Source organism: Coenobita brevimanus, chromosome 94 (genome assembly GCF_032717465.1).
Source record: "Coenobita brevimanus isolate Jiangsu-jjx chromosome 94, ASM3271746v2, whole genome shotgun sequence".
Lineage (NCBI taxonomy): Eukaryota > Metazoa > Arthropoda > Malacostraca > Decapoda > Coenobitidae > Coenobita > Coenobita brevimanus.
Window position 1 is genome coordinate 41509846 of NC_137047.1, and position 26724 is coordinate 41536569.

Genomic DNA, 26724 nt, shown 5'->3' on the forward strand with positions numbered 1-26724 from the left:
GTCTCCTTGGATGTTCAGTAAATATACAGGTTGCTATGGGACTTGACTTACAATCTTCGTATGGTGCTTCTGTGGCCGCTGTTGAGTCAAATGTTCAACCTCGACATGGGTTAATTTCCCAACCCACTGGGAGCTGTAATTACTGATGGCCTTACGTATGAATTACGAGGCAGAATATTTTAACTATAAGGTGATAATTAATTATAACTCCAAAGTAGTTGTGAATGTTGATATAGCATTTTTATTTTTAATTCTAAGTCATGCCTTTATGCTCTTCTTATCTCATTCAAGTAGTTCAGTTACTCTTATAGGAGCTGTATAGCATGGGTCAACTGGCCCACTGCAGTTATCCTCTCTTCTTATGTTCTTATGTCAGTACACCAAGTCCAGCGACACCCAATATATACAGTATACTGAACAACCATGGAGACATAATAACATAAGAAGAGAGGATAACTGCAGTAGGCCGGTTGGCCCATGCTAGGCAGCTCCTATAGTCTGACAGATCGAAACGTAGGGTTTTGGTGGAGTCACCCCCTCCCTGCACTGTTGCCACGTTTCCGAGCTGACCTCTCCATCAGCGATGACCTTGACACTGTTTCCCTCTTGTGATCTCCGTTTTTCTAATACCCCCTATACCCCTGCCACCAACACCCCCTATACCCCTACCCCCAACAACACCCCCATCAACAACACCCGCTATACCTCCACCACCACCACCTCCTATAAATATAGATCCCCACCATCAACACCTGTATAATAATTAGCCGTTGATAATTGCTATACTTTTATTGAGAGCATACATTCTACCCTATTGCTCAAACTCCCTAATCTTACAATCCCATCTGTCTTAATCCTTCCCACTGCCTTCGTTCCTAAATCCCTTAATTGATCTATTTTTAACCTAAGTGTCCCCACACCTTTTAAACCATTTACCTCTCTGTCACTATTCTCCACCATATGTATCAACTTGTATTATATTGTGTATAGAACTTTCATACTGTATGCTGTACTACTGTATAATGTATAAGAATACCCACTGTTTAGTGGAAATAAAGTTTTATTATTATTATTATTATTATTATTATTTCTCTCTCTCTCTCTCTCTCTCTCTCTCTCTCTCTCTCTCTCTCTCTCTCTCGCTAGATTTTGTTATGTGTCATCCATGGTTTTTTACTTCCATTTTTATGTATGGATTATAATTTTGACTTTATTTCCGCACCACCCTTGAGGTAAAAGTCACGGCGCGTTTTTTTATAGAGGTTTCCCCAATAGGCCTAAATCCTGTAGGGGGTTGGTGACCTCCCACAGCGTACACACAAACACGTGTCGCGTGAGTGCTGCCACCCCAGAGCTGTTTGATATATTTATTTTAATTATGAAAGGATCGCCTCTTCCCACTTTTATCCCTTCAAATTTTCTTGCAATTATACTTGCTAAATTAATTAGCAATGTTAGAAGTGTTGGGGAAGTAAATAATAATTAGAATATTTTTAGAGCAACACTGCCAAATTTTTATGCCACGTTTCTCTATTATCGTATAATATAGTATGCAGAATAGTTTTATTCTTCCTTGATACATGTCAGCACTTTCATTACAGTTATATTAGTATGAGTTATGTTTATGTATCATTCCTACTACACAAACCACAGGCGTTATACATCGTAGGGTTAGGAAACATGGCAATAGTGTAGGGAGGGGGTGACTCCACCCAAACCCTATGTTACGAGGAGGAACACTATAGAAGAGTAACTGAACTACTAGAATGAGATAAGGATAGCAAAGAAGGTTCTCCCTCGCCCTCCAAACCCTCCAGCCGAAGCCGGCAGGAAAAAGTCAGAAAGAACACCACGCAGTATAGAAAAACTGGCGTGGACATTTTATAGGAAAGTGGTAGTGTAACCTGAAAAGGAAAAAGTAAGAATTAGTATTGGTTATAAGACTTTTTTTTTTTATATCCACCCCTTTTTTGTCATATACTTATCTAGCCTATGCTTGAAACTCTTAATGGAAGAGGCAGCAACTACTTTACTAGGTAGTTTATTCCATTCGTCTATTACTCTATTACCAAACCAGTTTCTACCTATTTCCTTATTGAAACGGAATTTTTCTAGTTTAAAACCATTACTTCTTGTTCTATTCTGTATGCTCACTTTAAATGCCTTGCTAATATCTCCCTTATTTATACCCTTCATCCACTTAAACACCTCAATTAAGCCAAATGGTCTAAAACCTATTGTCCAAATGGCCTAAAATTTATTGTCCAAATGGTCTAAAACTTATTGTCCAAATGGTCTAAAACTTGGCAAATGGAATTTAACGTTGAAAAATGCAAAGTACTTAACGTAGGCAAGACCGTTGGAGATACTAAATACAGCTTAGATAACAAAAAAATTAGCAAATCGGAATGCGAGAGGGATCTAGGAGTTATGATTAGTAACGACCTTAAGCCAAGGCAACAATGTATTAATGAGAGAAATAAAGCAAATAGGGTCCGAGGATTTATTTCGAGAAGCGTGAGCAATAGATCATCAAAAGTAATACTGAAACTTTATCTAGCATTAGTAAGGCCACATGTAGACTACGCAGTACAATTTTGGTGTCCTTACTATAGAATGGATATCAGTTCGTTAGAAAATGTACAGAGAAGAATGACAAAAATGATACATGACGTTCGGAACATGTCATATGAAGACAGACTGAAAAGACTAAGTCTGCATTCGCTAGAGAGGCGTAGAGTAAGGGGAGACTTAATTGAGGTGTTTAAGTGGATGAATGGTATGAATAAAGGAGATATTAGCAAGGTACTTAAAGTGAGCATACAGGATAGAACTAGAAATAATGGTTTCAAACTAGAAAAATTCCGTTTCAATAAGGAAATAGGTAGAAATTGGTTTGGTAATAGAGTAGTAGACGAATGGAATAAGCTACCTAGTAAAGTAGTTGCTGCCTCTTCCATTGAGAGTTTCAAGCATAGGCTAGATAAGTATATGACTAATAAAGGGTGGATATAGAAAAAAGAAAATCTTATAACCAATACTAATTCATAATTTTTCCTTTTCAGGTTACACTATGATAGTCTCTATTCTCCTTTCACACTTTCCTGTAAAATGTCCACGCCAGTTTTACTATACTGCGTGGTGTTCTTTCTGACTTTTTCCTGCCGGCTTCGGCTGTAGGGTTTGGAGGGCGGGGGAGAGCCTTCTTCTTTGCTATCCTTATCTCATTCTAGTAGTTCAGTTACTCTTTTAGGAGCTGCCTAGCATGGGCCAACCGGCCTACTGCAGTTATCCTCTCTTGTTATGTTTTTATGTTCTACGCCTCTCTTGCGAGTGCAGACTTAGTCTTTTCAGTCTGTTTCCATACGATAGGTTCCAAACATCATGTGTCATTTTTCTCATTCTTCTCTGCACATTTTCTAACGAGTTAATATCCATTCTATAGTAAGGACACCAAAATTGTACTGTGTAGTCTAAATGTGGCCTTACTAATGCTAGATAAAGTTGTAATATTACTTTTGATGACCTGTTGCTCACGCTTCTCGAAATAAATCCTAGGACCCTATTTGCTTTATTTCTCGCTTTAATACACTGTTGCCATTCCGATTTGCTAATTTCTTATCTAAGTTGTATTTAGTATCTCCAATGGTCTTGCCTTCGTTAAGTACTTTACATTTTTCAACGTTAAATTCCATTTGCAAAGTTTTAGACCATTTGGACAATATATTGAGGTCCTTTTGTAAGTTATGGCAATCGTCAGTCGAGTTAATGATACGCCCTACTTTCGTATCGTCGGCAAATGGATCATTTATATATATATAATAGATAATAAGGGACCGAGTACTGAACCCTGTGGTACACCGCTAGTTACTAATCCCTAATCAGACTTAGTTCCATTTATTAATACTCTCTGCTTTCGTCCTTTCAGCCAGGATTCTATCCATTTTAAGATATCGCCGTCTATACCGTGTGCTCGAACCTTTCTGACTAACCTGTCGTGTGGGACCCTATCAAAAGCTTGACTAAAGTCCAGATAGGGCCTAAATGACATCGTGTGCTTTATCGCTATCTACTGCCTCATAGACCTCCGAGTAGAATGACAACAAGGTTGTGATGCAGGATCGTCCTTGTCTGAATCCGTGCTGACTTTCGTTTATAAGATTAAATCTTTCTAAGTGTTCTCTAATCTTATTTGCCAAAATTGACTAACATTTTTCCTACTATTGACGTTAGACTTATCGGACGATAATGCGACGCAGCTGATTTATCACCCTTTTTAAAGATGGGCACTACGTTTGCGTTCTTCCACGCCTCTGGAACTTCTCCTGAAATTAACGAATCATTAAATAACGTTAAAAGTGGCTGACATAATTCTTCTTTGGTTTCTTCTATAATTTTTGCATATATATCGTCCGGGCCTGGCGATTTTTGAGGTTTTAACTTATTAATTTCTTTCAATACGTCCTCCTTACTAATGGTTATTTTACTAAGAATATTTTCCGTATTCTCATCGTAAATATTTGCTGCTTGAGGGACCAGGTCTAGATTTTCCTTGTTGAATACTGATATGAAATAATTCTTAGGATGGAGCACTGGTAATGTCACCTGATTCTGTTCTGAGTGGTCCTATCCTATCTTTATTTTTCGTACGGTACATTTGATAAAAACCCTTGGGGTTTTCTTTCGATTCACTAGCAACCTTAATTTCATAACTTCTCTTTGCTTTTCGTATTTCCCTTTTAACTTCTCTAATTAAAATCCCGTACCGGTTACGTAAGTGTTCCTCTACACGTTTTATTTTTCTTACTGCATTCCTTTCCTTTGGCCTATGAGAGATTTTAATCTGTTGTTTGACCATGACACATCCCTGTTTCAGTCCTACTTTCATATTATTATTATTATTATTACTATTGTTATTGTTGTTTTTTTACTATTATTTTATTATCAGTCTTAAATCCTTACACACGCCATCCTGAAGATCATCGTAATTCTATTTCCTCTATTATTACTGAGGTTAGTACGATGGACAATAGAAATGGGTAAAACGAAAGCACAAATACATAAGTATCAGTATTTCACACATGGATTCACCGTTCATTATAATCACGTGTGTGTGTGTGTGTGTGTGTGTGTGTGTGTGTGTGTGTGTGTGTGTGTGTGTGTGTGTGTGTGTGTGTGTGTGTGTGTGTGTGTCTGTCTGTCTGTCTGTCTGTCTGTCTCTGTGTGTGAAACATGAGGAAAGGTGCAAAGCATCTGACCATCAACTCATCCTCTCGAACAGATCTCAATAACCTCAGTCCTCCTCGCTAACGTACCTGATATTAGAACCAAACTAATATTGATGTGTTATTACAAACCTGTTTAACTTAGTGAACCGAAAAGAGGCACTGACTCATGACATTCACCCTTTGTTTGTTTGTTTGTTTGTTTTTTAATAAATGGAATCATTTCGTGTACAGTAGAAAAATTTTAAGAATTCCCAGTAAATTGAAATGACAATAAGGGGAAAAAATATGCCTTGTATATTTCATCAACTTATAAAAGAAGATAGTAACATATCCTACTCTGTTGTTAGATATATGAACATAATGTATACAAATGTATCTTATTTTTATTAATTATTATTCCTGATTAACAGCAATTATCATCGTTGTGGGTGACCAGGCTGACTCGTTGGGATATCCAGGAGGAGAGTGTCGTGCAGGTGATGAGGACGCCCACCGAGGCACCACCTGCAGTCGACTTTCTGGCCAGACACTCCTCAGAATCACGCTGGGTCAGGAACCACCACTCCCCCATCCTTACAGCTGTCAATATTGTCTGCGAGACCATGAATTCCCTTCAGAATTCCACAGCAACACAACAAGAGCAGCCTCATGGTCAAGAAAGACAAGAAGAGAATAAAGGTACAAAGGAAGCACTAGATGACTCGCATCAAACTATTAATTTACATATGGAAGCCGCTGAAACTCTGGGACCAAGTCGAGAGGAACTACAGTTGAGCTACAAAGAAGAATACAGCATGACCCCTTTTCCCTCGGAGAACTCTCCTGCCCCCCAGTCCCACGACCTTTACCCTTTATAGTAAAATAATCTGCTCACCTGCTGCTGCCTGCTAGGGGGAACTGTGATAGGTCCATCGGGCGTCCTGTCTCAACAAAGCTCATTTTGTTACCGTTTGTGTGTATACCGAGTAAGGATACTGTTTAATTTGTTCACACATTATCATGTGGATCATCGTTTTATCTATCTTAATTTAGGAAAACATCACCTATTCATATAAATTTGGTTTAGTTTGATAAGTCGAACTGCGGCAAAGCTGCTGCCGTGAGTTAAAGGGCAACAATCGAGTACCGAAAACAAGGAGAATTGTATTATGCTGATGCCGAATCGTCATCTTAAATTACATGGAAAACACTCGAGACAAATGTATGTATGAAAGCAATATCACATGAGCACGTGAAGACAAGTTAGTATGTTGTGAAAACTCGCAGGAAAATAAAAGGAAAAGGAGCACCAAGCTTTCGTCTGTATTTCAGCACATCTTCAGGGTGAACACGAGTAGAGAGGTAAAAGGCAGTATATACTGTAGAACCAACATCATCAAGAGAGTTGCCAAGCGACTAATCCTTGGATGGGGTACCAAACTTGACCACGTGGGTCAGATTAACTCTCGCGTGGGTGGGACTTTACACCTGACCTGGTGTTTAAAAAAGTTTTTGTGCATGTCACGGCCTCACCTACTGATACATCCTCAAGGGAGTTGCCAAACAACTAACCATGGCTAGAGTGTACGACATTGACCATGTGGGTCAGATTAACCCTCGTGTGGATGGGGCTGGGAGAACTTGTAAATGAAATATATAAACTTATAAGTATCAAAATATAAAAAGAAGAATTAATGCAGTATGACAGTTGTCCCATGCTAAACATCTCTTAGTAGAATAAGATTAAACTATAGAAACACACACACACACACACACACACACACACACACACACACACACACACACACACACACACACACACACACACACACACACACACACACACACACACACACACTGCCTTCTTGCCGCTGCACTTGTTCACGCTGAAGATGTTTTGAAATACAGACGAAAGCTTGATACTCCTCTACCTTTTATATTCCTGCATATATATATATATATATATATATATATATTACTTGTGGCTTACGTGAAAAACGGACTAATAATCTATTGGTCCAAACCTGCTTATCATCCATTACATTAATATAAATAACTTAGTTGGGTGCGAACTAGGGAAAATGTATTATATTAACGGTTCTACAGTACGTAACAATAAAGGGTGGAACAGTGTTGTACTGTATACATACTTGTTTTTAATTTTACATAATTGTCAAGTTCATATGATCCCTTTTGTAACACACTGGTGTGGATAATATTGCTCCACATATTAGTCGAACATTTATGAAAATCAAGTAAAATAATAATAATAATAATAATAATAATAATAATAATAATAATAATAATAATAATTGTAGTAGTAGTGGTAGTAGTAATAATGATAATAAAACCATTGGACTGTAAAGACCTAATAATTTTATTTCTAAGGTATATCACATTATCTGCTGATAAGATATGGATCAGTATTTTTGGCTTTCTCTGTGCATGTGGTGTCTGATTTATAACATCCTTTACTTTTAAGAATCACCGATATTGAATAACACGGACTCGTCTTACTGTCATTAGGTATGCTGTTCGGGTCGAGGACGTGTGTTTTCTTAAAATCTCACTGCCACAAGGCAATAGTAATAAGCTTATAGTCTGACAGATCGAAACGTAGGGTTTTGGTGGAGTCACCCCCTCCCTGCACTGTTGCCACGTTTCCGAGCTGACCTCTCCATCAGCGATGACCTTGACACTGTTTCCCTCTTGTGATCTCCGTTTTTCTAATACCCCCTATACCCCTGCCACCAACACCCCCTATACCCCTACCCCCAACAACACCCCCATCAACAACACCCGCTATACCGACACCACCAACACCTCCTATAAATATAGACCCCCACCATCAACACCTGTATAATAATTAGCCGTTGATAATTGCTATACTTTTATTGAGAGCATACATTCTACCCTATTGCTCAAACTCCCTAATCTTACAATCCCATCTGTCTTAATCCTTCCCACTGCCTTCGTTCCTAAATCCCTTAATTGATCTATTTTTAACCTAAGTGTCCCCACACCTTTTAAACCATTTACCTCTCTGTCACTATTCTCCACCATATGTATCAACTTGTATTATATTGTGTATAGAACTTTCATACTGTATGCTGTACTACTGTATAATGTATAAGAATACCCACTGTTTAGTGGAAATAAAGTTTTATTATTATTATTTCTCTCTCTCTCTCTCTCTCTCTCTCTCTCTCTCTCTCTCTCTCTCTCTCTCGCTAGATTTTGTTATGTGTCATCCATGGTTTTTTACTTCCATTTTTATGTATGGATTATAATTTTGACTTTATTTCCGCACCACCCTTGAGGTAAAAGTCACGGCGCGTTTTTTTTATAGAGGTTTCCCCAATAGGCCTAAATCCTGTAGGGGTTGGTGACCTCCCACAGCGTACACACAAACACGTGTCGCGTGAGTGCTGCCACCCCAGAGCTGTTTGATATATTTATTTTAATTATGAAAGGATCGCCTCTTCCCACTTTTATCCCTTCAAATTTTCTTGCAATTATACTTGCTAAATTAATTAGCAATGTTAGAAGTGTTGGGGAAGTAAATAATAATTAGAATATTTTTAGAGCAACACTGCCAAATTTTTATGCCACGTTTCTCTATTATCGTATAATATAGTATGCAGAATAGTTTTATTCTTCCTTGATACATGTCAGCACTTTCATTACAGTTATATTAGTATGAGTTATGTTTATGTATCATTCCTACTACACAAACCACAGGCGTTATACATCGTAGGGTTAGGAAACATGGCAATAGTGTAGGGAGGGGGTGACTCCACCCAAACCCTATGTTACGAGGAGGAACACTATAGTATAGTCTGTCTCAGGAAAAACGAATGTAGAATATCGTCTATTTTACTCCAAAGTCACTGTCAAAGGCCGAAGGCATCTGATTTAACGACCTGTGGGAATACAGGCTGGCCAGGGACAAGGCCTGAGGGCAAGAGGCACACACACACACACACACACACACACACACACACACACACACACACACACACACAATGAATGAATGGGTATAAGTGACCCGCTATACTCACAGGTCAATATGAACTGTGGTTCCTGTTTTTGGATGCAACTTTTTTTTTTTTTTTTTTTTGAGTTACAATGCGCTAAAAATAAACGAAAAATCTCTCTCTCTCTCTAAACCTCTGCTTCCCTCCTTTCTTGTCTCCCTCCTCCCTCCCCCATCTACCCTCTCTCTCTCTCTCTCTCTCTCTCTCTCTCTCTCGTGTGTGTGTGTGTGTGTGTGTGTGTGTGTGTGTGTGTGTGTGTGTGTGTGTGTGTGTGTGCAATCATTATCATGACTAATGGTATGCTTTGTATTGGAAAGTAAAGATGAGGAGAAATATTGTGGAATCTATGGCGAATATTGTGGCACAAGGGTGTAGACATGTATGAAGGTGAACGTTAATTGGCCCACAGGGAATTAATGACAGTTCCACATGCTGACGTCTCAAGGGGACTTCTTGTAGTTGTTCTCTATAAATATATTCCAATGTTTTATTTATTTTATAATACTTATATCACAGTTAAGTTATACTTTGCATTGACATTATTATTCACTACTACAGAACCTTGAGAGAGAGAGAGAGAGAGAGAGAGAGAGAGAGAGAGAGAGAGGGGGGCTGGTCATTCCCAGGGGACAAGTGGTCACTCCTCACCTCTCTCTCTCTCTCTAGCATGCAGACCCATCCACCCTGAACTTAAAACATCATCCTTCCTGCCTTCCTGTCCATCCCCATCCCCTCTCTTCCAATAATAATCAGACAATGCGTGTGATGGAGGAAATCACAAGAAATGCAGTGAGGAAAGTGACACCAGAAAACTGGCAAAAATGTATGAAGCATACGAGAAAGTTAGAACAGGAATATATCAGAAATAACATTGTGCGCAATCACATGGTCGAAGAATTCGTCATTAACGTGGCGAATGATTCCACCAGTGAAGAAGAAGGTTTAGATGAAGGAAACATGAATATCGAGTGATAGAGAGAGAGAGAGAGAGAGAGAGAGAGAGAGAGAGAGAGAGAGAGAGAGAAAGAGAGAGAGAGAGAGAGATTGTATTTTCAAGGGAAATTTTAGAGTATAATGAATATTTATTAAGGAAATGCTACTGTTGATCATTCGATCAGTAATACTATTGTAAATCAGTTTATGTTTTTTCATAACATTTTTTTTTCATAAAGAATAGTAATAAAACAATAAAATGAAATAAAATAATTTTTCTTCATCTTTCAGGCCTATTTCATTGGCTTACCATACCCCTCCCCACATTCCGACCCGGGCCACTCCCATCCTCCATCCCTCCTCATATGGACCGATATCTGGGCAAACCACCCCCCCTGAACTCAAAACATCATCCTTCCTGCCTTCCTATCCATCCCCATCCCCTCTCTTCACCTAGCTTTTTGCCCACATACACAACATTTGCACACACACACACACACACACACACACACACACACACACACACACACACACACACCTGAGCTGGAATCGGCAATCCGTTTCCCATTGTGATTGTGACCTCTATTTCCTTACCCAACACTCCTTCCCTCTCCCTAAGGACTTCCCACTTCACCTGTCCCTTGTTTCTCTCCGTCTTTGTGCCGTGATTAGAAATCTGGACAGAATAGGGTTGAGACTGAATGGCTTGTTCTTTGTTACACTGTTAAAACGATAAATATAAACAAACACGTTTTTTTAAATAACTGACGACCTACCAAAAAATCTATCATTCTATCAGAATATAAATATATATATACAACTTAGAACTATAAAACTTATATGTAAACTTCAGGAAACTGGCAAATGGGGACCCCCCCCCTTAGAAAATTCCTTGGTGCGCCCCTGCTGGGCACTGATAGATAAATAGAGGCTTCACATTGTTTTATTACTTAAACGTCGTGTGTGTGTGTGTGTGTGTGTGTGTGTGTGTGTGTGTGTGTGTGTGTGTTCATAGTGATAGCTGAGTGATAGCTGAGTATCCTGGTCGGGAAGGCTGGTAGGAAGTTAGTGAGGGATGTTAAAGATATCAGGAGCGAGGAGTGTGCAGCAACATAAGTTATTGATATGTGACATGTTGCCCAAGGACCAGGTGATGAAAAAGAGGACCTATGCACCTAGGAGGAAAATATGGAAGTTCTAATAACGAAGCAGTATGGGATGCCTTCTATAGCGAGATGAGTGGGGTGTTGCCTGAACCGGGAGACATTGACAGCAATGTTAATGAACAGTACAGAGCCCTCAAGTACAACCTCTTGAGAGTTACTGATTCGGTGTGTGGATGGACAACGGGTTCTTCCAAGACATAAAGTAACTTGGTGGTGGGATGCGGGTGTAGAAGCTGCATTTAGGGAGAAATGAAAGCTTCTCCGGGAATGGAAGATAGGTGGTAACAAAGATGAATACTTGGTTGTCAAGCACAGGGCTAGAAAAGAGGTTTACAGGGCAAAGTCAGAGTCTCAGAACCTTTTACTTGATAACCAAAATAATGTGGAAAGTAAGAATATGATACGTAAGGTGGCAGATCAGATGAAGAGGGAGAATAGGGATATCATAGGTAAGCAGTGTGTGAAGAATGATGAAGGAAAGGTAGTGGTGGACAGTGGGGATACTAAAGACGCCTAGAGAGAGCATTACAACCGGTTGTTGAATGAGGAGTTACACTTGGACCGAGAAGGTTCGGAGCCAGCAGATCAGTTGTTTGGCCCTTGACCTTTGATTGACGGTGCTACTGTGAGCAGGGCAATAGGCAGGATGCAGGTGGGGAAGGCAGCAGGTGTGTCTGGGTTGACTGCTGAAATGTTGAAATCCTTAAGAGATTTGGGAGTGGAGTTAGTCACCGACTTGATTAATACTGTTATTTATTAGAGTATTGTACCAGATTATTGGCTGAAGAGTGTAATTGTAAATGTGTACAAGGGGAAGGGTGATGCCCTGGAAAGAGGAAATTATAGAGGCATGAAGACCATATGATGAAGGTAATGGAGAGAGTTTGAGAAAATATAATTAGAGAAGGAGTGAATATTGATGAGATGCAGTTTGGGTTTATGCCAGGCAAAGGGACTACTGATGCCATATTCATTGTTTGACAGCGTCAGGAAAAATATATAGGAAAGAAAAGGGAGCTGTACTGTACTTTGTTTTTGTTTATTTGGAGAGGGCCTTTGACAGAATCCCTAGAGACATGGTAAAGTGGGCAGTGAGAAAGCTTGGGATCGAGGAGTTGCTGATTGGGGTGGTTATGGCTATGTGTGTGGATGCTCGCACCCAGGTAAGGGTGAATGGAGATTTGAATGATGAGTTTTCTGTTAATGATGGTGTGCATCAAGGGTCAGACTTGAGCCCCTTGTTGTTTATCATGGTACTTGATGCCCTCGCACAGGACTTCAGAATGTACTCCCATGGGAGATATTGTATGCAGATGATTTGGTGCTGATTGCAGAGTATGAAGGGGAGAGATGGTATGGGGCACAAGGGCTTAAGAATAAAGGCAGATAAAGCAAAAGTGATGGTATCTAGGGCTGGTGGTGGTACTGTCAAAGAAGAGGGAGAGTGGCCATGTGCAGTTTTGCCACAAAGGTGTGGGAAGTAATTCCATCTTGTGCAGTGTTTGTGATAAGTGGGTGCATAAGGGATATATTGGTATTAGAGGTAGACTGCGAGATAATGCTGATTTCATATGTGTTGTGTGTTGGGGAGAGTGTATGGAGACTGTCAGGCATGAAAGGACTGAAGTTGCTGGTGAGTCTCTTGAGTGTGTGGAAGAGTTTCTATATTTGGGAGACATGTTATGTGCTTGAGGTGGAGCTGGAACTAGCTCTGTAGCTAGCGTGAGGAGTGGTTGGAAGAAGTTCAGGGAGCTGTTGCCTCTGCTGGCACTGAGAGGGCTCCCCCTCCATGCTCAGGGATCTTTGTATGCAGCATGCATTAAGAGTTTATAGCAATATGGTAGTGAGACCTGGGCAGTAAAGGAAGAGGATATTTGCAGGCTGAAACATGCAGAAATGACAATGATTAGGTGGATGTGAAGTTCATCCCTGAGTGCGAGGCCTGGGGGGGCTAGGGTTACAATGGATGAGTTAAGAGGTACTGTAGTATGGAACCGGAGTGTATTGGGGTTCTGATGAGGAGAGGTAGATTGATGTGGTTTGGGCATATGGAGAGGATGAGAGATGATAATTGGGTGCAGAAATTGAGAAGTGTTAATGATAGGGGTAGGATTGCGAGAGGTGGACTGAAGAAGACCTGGGATGAGGTCATTGAATGTGACCTCAGGGATATGGGACTGAATAGGGAGGCTGTTAGAGATTAAGCAGCATGGAGAGCTGTTATTAAGTGACCATGGCTGGCGCATGCAAGCAAGTTTGAGCCTTGAAAAATGAATGAACGAGCAGTACAGTTTTTCATCTCAGTGATTTTGTTCTGAATATTTTGGCTGAGTAAATTTTTCTGGTTTCCCAGCACCACTGTACAGTGGAGGATTTGCAGGGTGTTTAGACATCAGGAAGCCATTTACTGATGTCAGAAATGCCATCAGCAGGATTAAAAAAAGTTCTTTAGATATCTGCCATTAGAGCTGTGTCGTATGGGTGTTCGCCATTTCCGAAAAGTACAGATTTGGCCCACTTTCAACCGACAGACTGTGATATATATATATATATATATATATATATATATATATATATATATATATATATATATATACACACAGTAACTCCTCATTTTTCGCTGCCTGAATGTTCCGCCAAAACCGCGTGAAATGTGAAACGTCGAAGTGTGAAGTTAAGAATCTATCTGTCTATTGCCTGATGCCATAATCCCGTAAGGGGTGGCCATTTGACTCTGAGTAATTTGTTTTACAGGGAGGGGCACTAACCCTCCACCAACCCACTTGTTGACACATAGGGAGCACGTATGGTTTGTTTATATAGTTACCACCCAGCGTTGTAAATGGATTCTTGGCTTACAGGAAACCATTTGGCTTGTCACTCAATGCAAAGCCAAATGTAAAGGAAAGAAAAGCAATAAGAAGTGACAGGAAAGATGGGAGAAATAGGAAAAGAGGAGGGCAGGCACAGAAAAAGCATGATAAGGCTAAGGAAGATGTAGGCAGCACTACATAAGGTGCTGGAGACATTTTCGTTTAACAAAGCCATTCATGTCACTGACCTTAGCTGCTCTTCCAGTATTGAGTATGAATCCAGGTTTGAACAGATGTAGAAAACAAGAGATGTCTGCTCAGCAGCCTCTGTATTTTCCCACTTAATTTGACAGTAACAATAATTTTTTTAGTTAAATGTTTTAGCACCTTTAATGCCACTGGCAACATTTCCTTTGTCAGTGGTGTGTCTATAGTATGAAACGTAAGATTATGACCAGGAAGCTCCTTCCACAATATATTTATTTTATAAAATATATAGTATTGTAGGGATATTATCACTTTCTCATTTGAATGCTAGATTTGTAATCAGTCAAAATTTTCTAATTGCAGGCATTTTGTTGTACCTACATCTTTCATTATTATTTTTTTTCCCTCAGATTCAGTGATCAATTTTCTGCTTAATCTTGTTACCACCAGACAAGTTTTATGCAGTGTAGGAATAGTATCTAATTGGAGAGTGGTTAATTAGGGCTAATTCTAACCCTTCTAGTTCGAAAATTCTCTACCAAATGAAAAAAGTAATCTTGAGATAGCAATGGATAAGATTTGAAAAAAAATCACTATTTTGAAATGATTAAGGTTAGAAAATGACAAAAGACTTCATACCACTTTAAGCTGTAGAAAGAAAAATAATAATCTTGCAATCACCAGCTCATATAATTCAGCATTTTTACTTTCCATACATTCTTATATTCTCAAACCTTACACCTTTCTGCATTATGTTAACCAGTGACAGCTATAAGCATTTTTTAGCTGAATGCAGAGATTACCAGTAACTTTTTATTTTATGCAAGCCTGAATCAAACTTTCAAGTGCATTCATAATAGTGAAATACTTGTGGGTATACAGTGCTCCCACTGTAATGCGGGTAATGTAGACTGTCCACATGCCGCGGTATAGGTTCCATATGTTTCAACTATAAAGGGCTGACCTAGACTGGACATTTCCAAAGTTGCCCTTTTCACCCCAGATCCCACCCAAAGCTTGCAAATAACCCCCGTCTGACATTCACTCTCATACTCATACCCAAGAAGTTATTGAAAATACATAAGGAAGGTTCCTGGTCATTAATATAAAAAGTTTATGCCACTAACCAGACTGGCTTTGGTGGCCACACTCGCTGTCCCTGGCACCCCAAGACCCCATTCTGTGTAGTTACATTCGAGATGTGCTTGGCTGGTCCCCTTCATCTTCGGAGTCAAGCCTTTCAAAGTCCATGGAGGAAACGATGAACATAACCTCTTTGTCTGATTCAGCACTTTCTTCCAGGCTTGAATCATTGCCAAAGAATGGTTGTTGTGACGTTTCCTGACGAACTCGAAAAATGTCTGTGATCCTCATCTGTTGCTGCGCATTCACCCTTTCCTTAAACATCTCTGTGTACTGCCCTATATCATTGGCCCCTAATGCAGCGCAGTTTGCTCGGCTCAGTCCTTACCTGTGTCCTGCTTGGTGATGACGAAGGTGAGCCTCTCATACAGTTCCACAGTTTCTCTCAGCGTGCTTGTTGCTATCTCTCCCATTCGCCTTTCCTCTGACTCACCCTGTTCTTCACTGTCTTCCTGCTGCTGGTCCAATAGTTCCTCGGTGTCCAGGGTGGGGTCTAGGGCAAGAAGCTCCTGTATGTCAGCAGCATCAAGTTGTTCCATGCCGGCGACTATCCTTGCTGTCTCCACTGCTGTGTCAACCGCTGCATCAACACTCTGTGGCTCGATCTCTAAGTCAAGCTTGCGGCCTGGCAAACTTTGCAAAATGTTGTGCCAGGCGTGATGCACTGTGGCCTGTGTCAGCTCACTGCAGGCTTCAACAATGGTGTCCACACTATTTTTGATGGTGAATGACTTCCAAAAGTTGATAACAGACTGTGCCTTCCTAGAGTGCTTCATGACAGTGGCGGTAGCAATAGCAGGTGGCGAGGGTGAGTCGTGGCTCGTGCCAGGGGTGGGTGACTCAGAACATGATGAATATGATGAAATTGCCAGCTCGTCCAAATCTTCATTGGTGTTGGTGGCAGCTTGGAGCATAGCGAAGGTCTTCGAGGCATAGGTTGCCATCAGCACAGCGATCACTTCTTGGTCAAGTGGCTGAAGGAGTGAGGTTGTGTTCAGAGGCATGAACACAACCTTGATGTTGGGGTGATGATCATCGAGGAATGGTGAGTGACCTGGTGCATTGTCTCAGAGGAGCAGGATCTTAAATGCCAAGTTGTGCCACGTGCAGAAATCGTCCGCTTTTTTGTGAAGCGCTCGTCAAACCATTTGAGAGACTGCTCCCGACATCCACCCCATCTTGTTCATCTGGTGCATGTTGAGTTAGTCCATGTCACAGTTCCTGTAGGTGTGTGGTTTCTTGGCTTGTGAGATAACAAGTGGTTTCATTTTGCAGGTCCCTGAGGCATTACAGGTTAGGAGTAGAGTGAGTCTTACCTTAGACGCCTTGTAACCACAGGCTTACTGCTTACACCGTTGGATGTAGGTCCTTGTAGGCATTTTTGTTTTTTTCCAAAAAAACCTCGTCTCATCAGCATTAAAAATCTGGTTCTGGGAGTACCCACCGTCTCTGATGACATCTCTAAGAAATGCAAGGAAGGTAGAAGCAGCAGAAACATCAGCATTGGCCCCCTAACCAGTTAAACTAACATTCCTTGACCCATTCCTCGCAATAAAAGAATTTAACCAACCTTTTGAGGCCTTGAAGGGCGTCGGGTTCTCTTGGTTTAGCCGTCTACATACCTGAATGTAGAAATGCTTGGCTTTATCATGTAGCATGGTGCCGTTAGTAGGGATGTTTCTCTGTCTCTGCCTCTTGACATACCGAAGTAGAAGTCGGTCCATGGTCTTCAGTGCAGTATTCAAGAACAATATTGCAGCTTGTCCTGCCACTGGGGGGTTGCTTTTGACGTATGCCTTGATCTTTTCTCGGTCTTTCCAAGTTGTCCTGATGGTGCTTTCATTAACCTTGTGCCTGTCTGCCAAGTTAACTTGTCTCTTCCTGTTCTCCAACTCTCATACTATCTCCATTTTCTGGCTGTAGGTGAAGCGCCGTCACTTGTTTTTGGGCTCCAGTCGGCTGCGAGGCATAATGCTTAGGTAACAATGCTCTGTATTGTGGGAGTAGCTACTTCAGATGCAGCCACGAGACAGGAGAAAACAATGTAAGATGCCCCTAGCGGCCAACGGGGGTACATATGGATGTGATGTCATGCGACCAGTCAGAGTGCACCGCTTTCCTGACGTCATCACTTGCGACATCTGACTTTCATTGGGCCGTCTGAGAGCTCTGATGCTCGACAACTTGCCGCGGTATATCTGTTTATGACCACGGTATATATATTTTTGATCACACTGTAGGTTATTGCGTAAATACAAATCCGTGTTACTCAGTACTGCGTGACAGGAGGAAGCACTATATTGAGACACATTTTAGCCTTTTAATTGCATGAATTTCTTAAGTCAAACAAAGTTGTCTCTTAGCAAGAATGACAGACTTTAGGGCATCCATGGCTGTCGAAGTGTATAACATCTTTCTGGTTATGATGTTTGTGTTTATGTTAGATACGCATATTAGATCACAAATGGTAATCGGTATTTTTACCAGCTATGATAGTGAAACGTATTGTTTTTAGTTTGTCTGTCTGTGGGTCTGTCTGCCTGTGTATGTGTGTGTGTGTGTGTGTGTGTGTGTGTGTGTGTGTGTGTGTGTGTGTGTGTGTGTGTGTGTGTGTGTGTGTGTGTGTGTGTGTGTGTGTGTGTGTGTGTGTGTGTGTGTGTGTGAGTGTGTGTGTGTGTATGTGTGTAATGTCACTGTCTGTACAGTAGGCTATGTCATTAGGATGCATACCTATAGTTGAGGTCATGGGTCTTAAGTTGGCAAGTTGGGATTTGAATGGAGTTTTATAATGAGATATAGATGTCTGTGTGTGCAGGTTTACAGTATGCATTACCCAAGGTTAATGATTTATCTGCACGTCTTGAAAGTCTGATGTAAGATGTGTGTATAACCCAGTTTGACAAGGAAAAAGTAGCAGTACTGCACTGTGCTTTATAACTTAGAAGAAAGACAGTTAATGCCATGACATATAGAGAGGTGTATGGTATGTAGGAGGACTACTGTGCCTTGAGAGCAGGCTGTGAAGCCTATGCCCAGAGTTGAACACATAAAAAAAAATGAAGTACTGATGTAGTCTGACATACGGTACTGGAAGTAATACTGTATAGCAAAGCACTAATTTTCCGTTGTCTGATAATACAGACTTGCCCTTCAGGTACCACTAGCAGTACAAGTCATGTAATTTTTCTTGTATCCAAACTTACTTATTTTCTTACTTTCCCGATCATTAAAAATCAGTAGATTATCACATAATTAACTTTTTGAATGGTTTGATGTTGCAGTGTCTCCATATCAGAATTTAACTTTTTGATCTTGCAGTATATGCATATAAAGTCCTTGTTATAGGTTGACTTTTTTTTTGTTATTTTTGGCTCTCCATCAACAGTATACTGTGGAATGAGTGTGCATCATATTTTGCGTTGCTGCATGTAAAAATATGCCAGTTCTTGCCAGTTTGCAAAGCCTGTTAAATTAGAAGCCATGATATTTTGAAACACATCCCTGACATATATAGCGGACTGCCTACTTAAGAAATCCCACAAAACAGTTATGTGGATAGTTGAAGCTTTACTGAAGCATACCATTCCAATACAGGAAGTAAAAACTCCGGTCATTTGACTACAGTGACATCTTTCATATATTTGTTCTTGTTATCTTGGAGCCTTTTCCTTAAATACTATATATTGTTCTTGTTATCTTGGAGCCTTTTCTTTAAATAATAAGTTTAGGAGAGAGATTTCAGATTGAAAAGGCTGCATATATAATTCAATAATGCATTCAGTATACAAAGCTGTTCCTGAGTTGAATGAAATGTAAGATGAAAGGACTACTTGCTGCTGGACTTTTTCTGTATTGATAATAGTATTAATTGGATGTTTTCTTGATTCTTTGATCACTGAATCTTTGCCGTCTAGTTTTGCTAGGATTTGACAGCATTTCAAACATTACTTTCCAGTGGCTTGTACCTTTGATATATTATTCCTATGTGATATTGTATTGTTAAAAGTAAAAGCTAGCCAACAATTGTCTGCCAGCATTTTGTTAATTCTTCTATGTTTTTTATTCCTTCAATGTCATTCTTTCTCATACTTATTTGTTTCGTGCTTAATCTTATATAATGATCACATAAAAATATTTCATGCAACACCATTCATCACCATACCTGGCTGAGAAGTGTTGGCAAATTTTTTGAAATATCAGAGCAAAGCATGACCCTCTACAGTGTTAGTATTGTATTATCTTGACTCTTTAACCCTTTGAGTGTTATTTCCTCACTTATAGATATAATATACTGGTTAATGCCCGGTATTCTTTTATATTTCACATGTGAAGAGTTGAATTTGCTATTGTCAGCAAACCAAGTGATAGTATGTAAAACATTGTTAGTTTCCAGTAGTTTATGAGGCATGCTTTTCAGGTTTAGTACAGTAGTCTTGATTTTCCATGTCCCTAAAATATCAGGGACGGTTCTCAATCTTCAGCTGCATGTAATTGCCTGTTTCAGTTTTCTCCTGAAATTTTGTGGGTACTGAGAAGCAAAACAGTACTGTAATTCAGAGTGGATAGTTGATTCTTCTCGTTATTTATGAGTGTGCCACCTACATTGTTGGTTCAGTGTGTGTAAGTTTAAGTAGTGAAGGACTTTAAGGTGCTGTCATCAGGTCAGAAGTGCGAATGTGGGTAAGTAAGCAAGCATGACAGGCAACCTGACCAATGGAACCTGGCGCCTAGCATGTTGGTACAGGCAGTCTTCACTTGAAGTCTACAGTGTGCATATGCAAAATGATTCTTTAGTCCATTCGTGACTGAGGGGATAAATATATAAAAAGACATGCATATCTAACTTTAGTACAATTCATAGTCCATCATAAGCAGCTTAAGTTTAATATAGGTGGAAACTCGTCAGCAGCTTCATAATGAAACAACTTTAATGTAAAGCAACTTTAAATGAGGATTACCTGTACCTCTGAGCTGACGCATGGCTGTAGGCTCGTGTTCACGAGAGCTGCCCACTTCCTCATTTATGTTTTTTTTTTTTACTTATCTGTTTTAAGTTGTTATATGTCGAAAGTTAAGGTATTAACATTATGTGAAAATAGGTAAAAGATGACATTTGAAGGCAAATTACTTATAAACTGTAGTAAGCATAATTCTAAATATTTTCAGTTTTCAAGTACAAGTACACAGTAACTTTTTCTGTTTTTACCCAAGAAAAGAGTGATCTGTCTTATTTATCATTGTGTGCAGGATTTTCATCATCTAGTATTTTTTTTAGTGTTCACTGCTTTAATGTTGTCAGTACATTTAAATTCAGTTTTGAATGTATTCAGTTTAATAGAATTTCATGGTTATATTTCTGGTCAGTAAGTGTATAGTTTGTTGAAAAATACAGTATTTAATGTTGTGGATGGTTCATTAATTGTACACTGAAGTTGAGGCATCTCTCGTGAAGTCTTGAAGCAGAGTGATCCCAGAGAGGAATGTAGCATTAAGCATGATGGCAGCCCAACTTGACCTGGCTTATGCCTAGCTAGGGGATACAGCAAGAGTGGCAGCGGCAACAGGGAAAGGTGGTGCACGGCGCAGGGTGGTGGGGGTGAGTATTACATCAGGTACTGGTGGGTGCATGAGGGCCAGTGGCTGTGTAATACCCACCCTTCCCCCTGCACACCCTCCCTCATTTTCCCCTCACCCTTACCCTACCAAGCCTACCTTCTGCTTCACACCATCTTTATCTATCTATCTATCTATTGCCAGACGCCTCAATCCCGTTTGGGGTGGCCACAAACAAATCGCCTCCAAGTCGCCCTGTCCCCCGCCATTTCACTCCCCTGCTCCCAACTCACACCCCCCTCTCTCATATACCTCTCCACCCCATCTCTCCATCTCATCCTCGGCCTCCCCCTCCCTCTTTCCCCCTCCACCTCACTTACATACACTCTCTTCGTCAGTCTTTCACCCTCCATCCTCTCCACATGGCCAAACCACCTCAGTGTGTTCCTCATAACGCTTCCTATCACATCCACATCAACACCACAACGCTCCTTTATATCCTCATTCGTCAGCCTGTCTCTCCATGTGACTCCACAGGCTCCTCTCAAATAACTCATTTCCACGGCTCTCACTCTTGACTTGTGTCCTTCCAACAACGTCCAAGCTTCACTTCCGTACGTTAGAGTTGGTATCACAATACTGTCATGTAGTAACTTTTTCACTTCCATGCTCACTTCCCTGTTTCTTATCACTGCTTTCAAAGAACCAGCAACCTTTCTTCCCTGCTGTACCCTTTCAAGCACTTCACCCTCCAAACCTCCATCCTTACTCATCACACTACCCAAGTACTTAAATGTACTCACATTTTCCAATTCCTCACCATCCAACCTCGCTGTACATTCACTGACTTCACCTCTCTCAAAGACCATCACTTTACTCTTCCCTACATTCACCTTTAGATTCCGTTTCTTACACACTCTCTCAAACTCATCCACCAAGCCTTGCAGCTCCCCTTCGTCTTCACTCAACAACACAGTATCATCTGCAAACAACAGTACCGTACAGGGAGTTTCCAAACACTATCCTCTCTCACCAGGGCCACTCCAACATCCACTACCCTACCTTGTACCTCTTTTATTACCCCATCCATGTACAGATTGAACAACCATGGAGACATGACACATCCCTGTTTCAACCCAACTTTCAAAGAGAAAAATTCACTTAGTTCACCATCCACACGCACTGCAGCCTTCGCACCATCGTACATACTCTACACAGCATTCAACAACTTCCCATCTACTCCATATATTCTTAACACTTTCCACAATCCTAGTCTATCCACCCTGTCATATGCTTTCTCCAAATCCATGAAAGCCACATACAACTTCTTTCCCTTCTCTAGAAACTTTTCCACTAAAGATCTGAGAATGAATATCTGATCTACACAACCTCTTCCCTTCCTAAAGCCTCCTTGTTCTTCTCCAACTAATTTCTCTGTTCTTTCTCTAACTCTGTCAATAAGTATCCTACCATACACTTTTCCTATTATACTAAGAAGACAAATGCCCCTATGATTACCACACACTTCTTTCTCCCCTTTTCCTTTGTACAAGGGAATAATTATACCTGACTTCCAATCCTCCGGGACTCTACCTTCCTCCCAGGCCAATCTGCACATCTTCCACATCCATTCTACTACTATCTCTCCCCCATGCTTCAGCATTTCACCACACACTCCATCAATTCCTGGGGCTTTCCCTGATTTAACTTTCTTCATTGCTTCCACAACTTCTATCCTACTGATTTCTTCCTGTCTTCTCACCTCCCTCCTTCTCCCAGCCATTCCCCAGCCACTTATACTCGCATTACTTCCATCCTCCACGTTCAACAATTCCTTAAAGTGTTCTCTCCATCTGCTCACTTTTTCTCCCTTCTCCACTAGTAATCTACCATTTTTATCTTTCACTCCCCTGCTAACTTCACTTCCACCCTGTCTTACTCTTTTCACCTCTTTCCAGAACATTTTCTTACAGTCCCTCCACTTTACACTCAAATTCCTTCCAAATTCCTCATCCACTCTCTTCTTACTCTCTCTTACTAATCTTTTCACCTCTCTCTTTCTTTCTACATATAACTCTCTCTTCCGCCTCTCAACTTCTTCCACGCCCCTATTTCTCATCCATTCATTGTATGCTTTCTTCTTTTGTGCCACAGCCCGTTTCACCTCTTCAGTCCACCACGCTGTTCCTTGCACCCCCCTCCGTCTTCTCTTCCTTCCACACACCACATCACATGCTGCACATATTTCTTCTGTAAATATTCTACACACACCTTCCACGTCCCCCATCTGCTCCAACTCATATTTGCCCAAACGTTCCTCCACTTCTCTCTTATACTCTGCCTTTTTCTCATCCTCTTGCAACCTTTCCACTCTTCTTGCAACTACTCCTTCCTCTCGTCTTTCCCTTCTTCTATTCCTCCATCTTACTTGAACTTTAACTCTGGCCACCACCAAGTAGTGGTCAGAAAGTCCACTCCCCCAACCTCTATAAACTCTTGCATTCAATATACATCTTCGCATCCTTTCATCCACACACACATAATCAATCATTGCCTTCCTTTCACTCAATTCACCACCCACCCTTCTCATCACTCGCCATGTATACCTGTGGATCATTTTATGCCTGAAGAGGGTATTGGCTATCACCAACCCCCTCCCAGCACAAATGTCCACTAACGCACTCCCATTCTCATCTATCTCAGCAGGCACACCCCACTCACCAACTAATCCATCCACCTTCACATTCCCAACTTTATGCCATGTTATATTACAGTATTTGTGTTTTTACCCCATGCTATACAGCATTTTTGTTTTCTGTAGGTTTTCATATGAAATGCTTGTGGTGTTCTTTTTAAGTAAACCTTACAAGTAATAATTATATTTCTGTTTTTGGCGGATATATTACCCCGTATTGATTTGATATTTCAGGTTATTTTTCATTTTGAATTATCTCATGGCTTTTGTCAACTACCATACTTTTATTTTCTGTTTTATAATTATTCATTCATTTTTTGCCTGACATCTTTTTGCCACATTGCAACAGCATCACTACTTAGCAGTGAGTTTTCTTTTATACTGTACTGTATTGCTTATGTTTTGTGTATTATCAAAGTAATTCTTTCATTGACTGTAATGTTAACCCTTTTTTCCTACTGTGGATGCAGAAAGATATTTTACATGGGCTACCACAAATTATTTTTTTAGATGAGGTAAATTCAAGTATTCATAGGGCCCAAAACTGTCTCAGTTATCCTTTGAAATGTGAATCTCTCCTACTAAAACAGTCTAAGTCAGAATAAATTCCTAAGCAAGTCCATAGCAGCAAAAGAATTAAGAAATTGTGCATCCCCTCCCATCAGTGCTTGCTTGTGTGAATGAAGGAAGTACAGTATTAACTGGTCTGTAACCTGTTAAATCTGAATAATGTCCTTTCTAGTTTACCCTTGCTGCTGCCAGATAATTTTATTCAGGTTGAGAAGGGCTTCTAATATTGAAAGCGTTTCATAAGGGTACATCTAACCCTTGCGGTTCAAACACTCTATTGTGTTGTAAATTAAATCATCAGATGGCAAGAAAAAAATAAAAAAGATATTACCGGGCTTAGTTTGCTTGTACTTTTGATGTCTCCTGTAGTAATTTGAACATTTGTACTTACTGAATTTGTCTCAGTGCAGAATGGTAGTTACCTCCCCATCAGTCTAGTGATGTATTTTTGTTCTGTATTCTTGCTTTTTCCAGACTATTTTCTTCAACCTGGCTGAGATTTTTTATAGTAAATGGATTAATGAATGCTGTATCTAACCCCTCCAGTTCAAAAAGTCTCTTCTAAGCTGAATAAATTCATCTGAAGTTGCAAGAATAAACTAGAAAACATGTCACCTGATTGAGTGGGTTATAATTTTCAGCCTTGTGGATGTAGGAATGGACTGTGAATTGCATGGTCATGAATAGGATGCCATCTGTTTATGGAAATGCAGAAATGCAGTCAGTCCTCGTAATATGTTGGTGATTGGTTTCCAGACAACAAACATCACGGGATTATGGTGTCTGGCAATAGATAGATAGATAGAATTTACTCTGAAGTTATTAGCACCCATAAAAAAAGACAGCATGTAATGAGGATTTTCTGTAGTTTGAAAGTTTAAGATATGTTAAGACTTTCTGAACAATGAAGTACATTTTAGTTTATTCTTGTTACTGTTTTGTTAACCAGCTTCAGAATAGCCACTTAATTATGATGAGGTTATTGAAAGCTGTATCATACCTCCCATGTTGAGTAAGTCTTCAGAGTGTAAGATTAACTGGGAATAGCAAGAACAAATAACAAAAGTCAGCACAAGGCAATATCTGAATGACAGTATGGATGATCAAGTGAGAAGATTTGTGTTTGACTCGAGAGTGTATAGTGGTTTGAGGAGTGGATTGTCTATTCACTGCATTATATTGGTGAAAGATGGCGTTGCAAAAACAGTGGGTGAACATAGGTAGAGGAAGACAGGAAACAATTGCTGCAAAGACAGTAGAAAGACTGGAGGAAGAGGAAAATGGGTGAGTATGAGTACAAGCAAAAAAGATGAGGAACAACTGGATAAGTATGATTTGGAGCAGATGGAGGAGTTGGAAGGTATATGTAAGATGTTCACAAGGAGTCTGTACAGCATATGAGATAGTGTGTGGGTTGAGGTGAAGACATACAGTGGTGAAAGGAGCAGCATGGTGGAATGAGTAGTGGAAGAGAAGAATAGCATATTTATTGGGTGGAAAGCAGAGGAATGGAGGATGTGGAGAGATGCCAGAGAGAGCTGTATGTTGAGAGGAATGGGGTGAAGAGATTAGTAAGAGAGAGTAAACGTGGTTGAAGAGTGTTGAAGAAACTTGAGTGGAAGATGTAAGGAATGTAAAAAAACTGTTCTGGAAGGAGGTGAAGAAAGCAAGATGAGGTGATAAGGGAAGGAGTAGAGTTATGAATAATGAAGGTGATAGAATGCTGATGGAGAATAAAGAATATGATAAGATGGAGAGATCATTTTAAAGAAATGATGAAAGTGATAGAATGCCGATGGAGAAGAAAGAATATGATAAGATGGAGAGATCATTTTAAAGAGTTTTTGAACTTCGAAAATGAAAGAAGTGCAAATAAAAGTGGCTGGAAAATGGCTCAGAGAAGAAAGGAAAAGAGTAGGATGGAAGTGTGCGAGGCATTGAAGAAAGGCAGAATGGGGAAAGCTCCAGAAATTGATTGAGTGAGAGATAAAATGTTGAAATAAGGAGATGAGATAGTGGATAAATAGATACAGTAGATCCTTGCAAAAATGAACCTCAGTATAACAGATTTCGGATTTAACGAATAAGCCCACCAAACTTTCATTGACCACAACAAACAATGATCCTTAAATAATGTTCAATGGGTCACAATGTATGTGTTTTGTACCCATTTTACTCCAACTTGGCCTGAAGTGCTCTCTTTCCATCATGATTCCTGAGCTGTAGTAACATATTACTGTATAGTAATACTGTACTATAATAGTCATGAAGAAGTGCCATGACAAGGATGTGAAATAAACTGCAAAAGGGCACAATTATTTGCCAAGCTAGGGTGAATTGGGTATAGTTTTCTTATTCAGTACTGTACTAGATTATGATATTGTACTCTACTGTAATTTT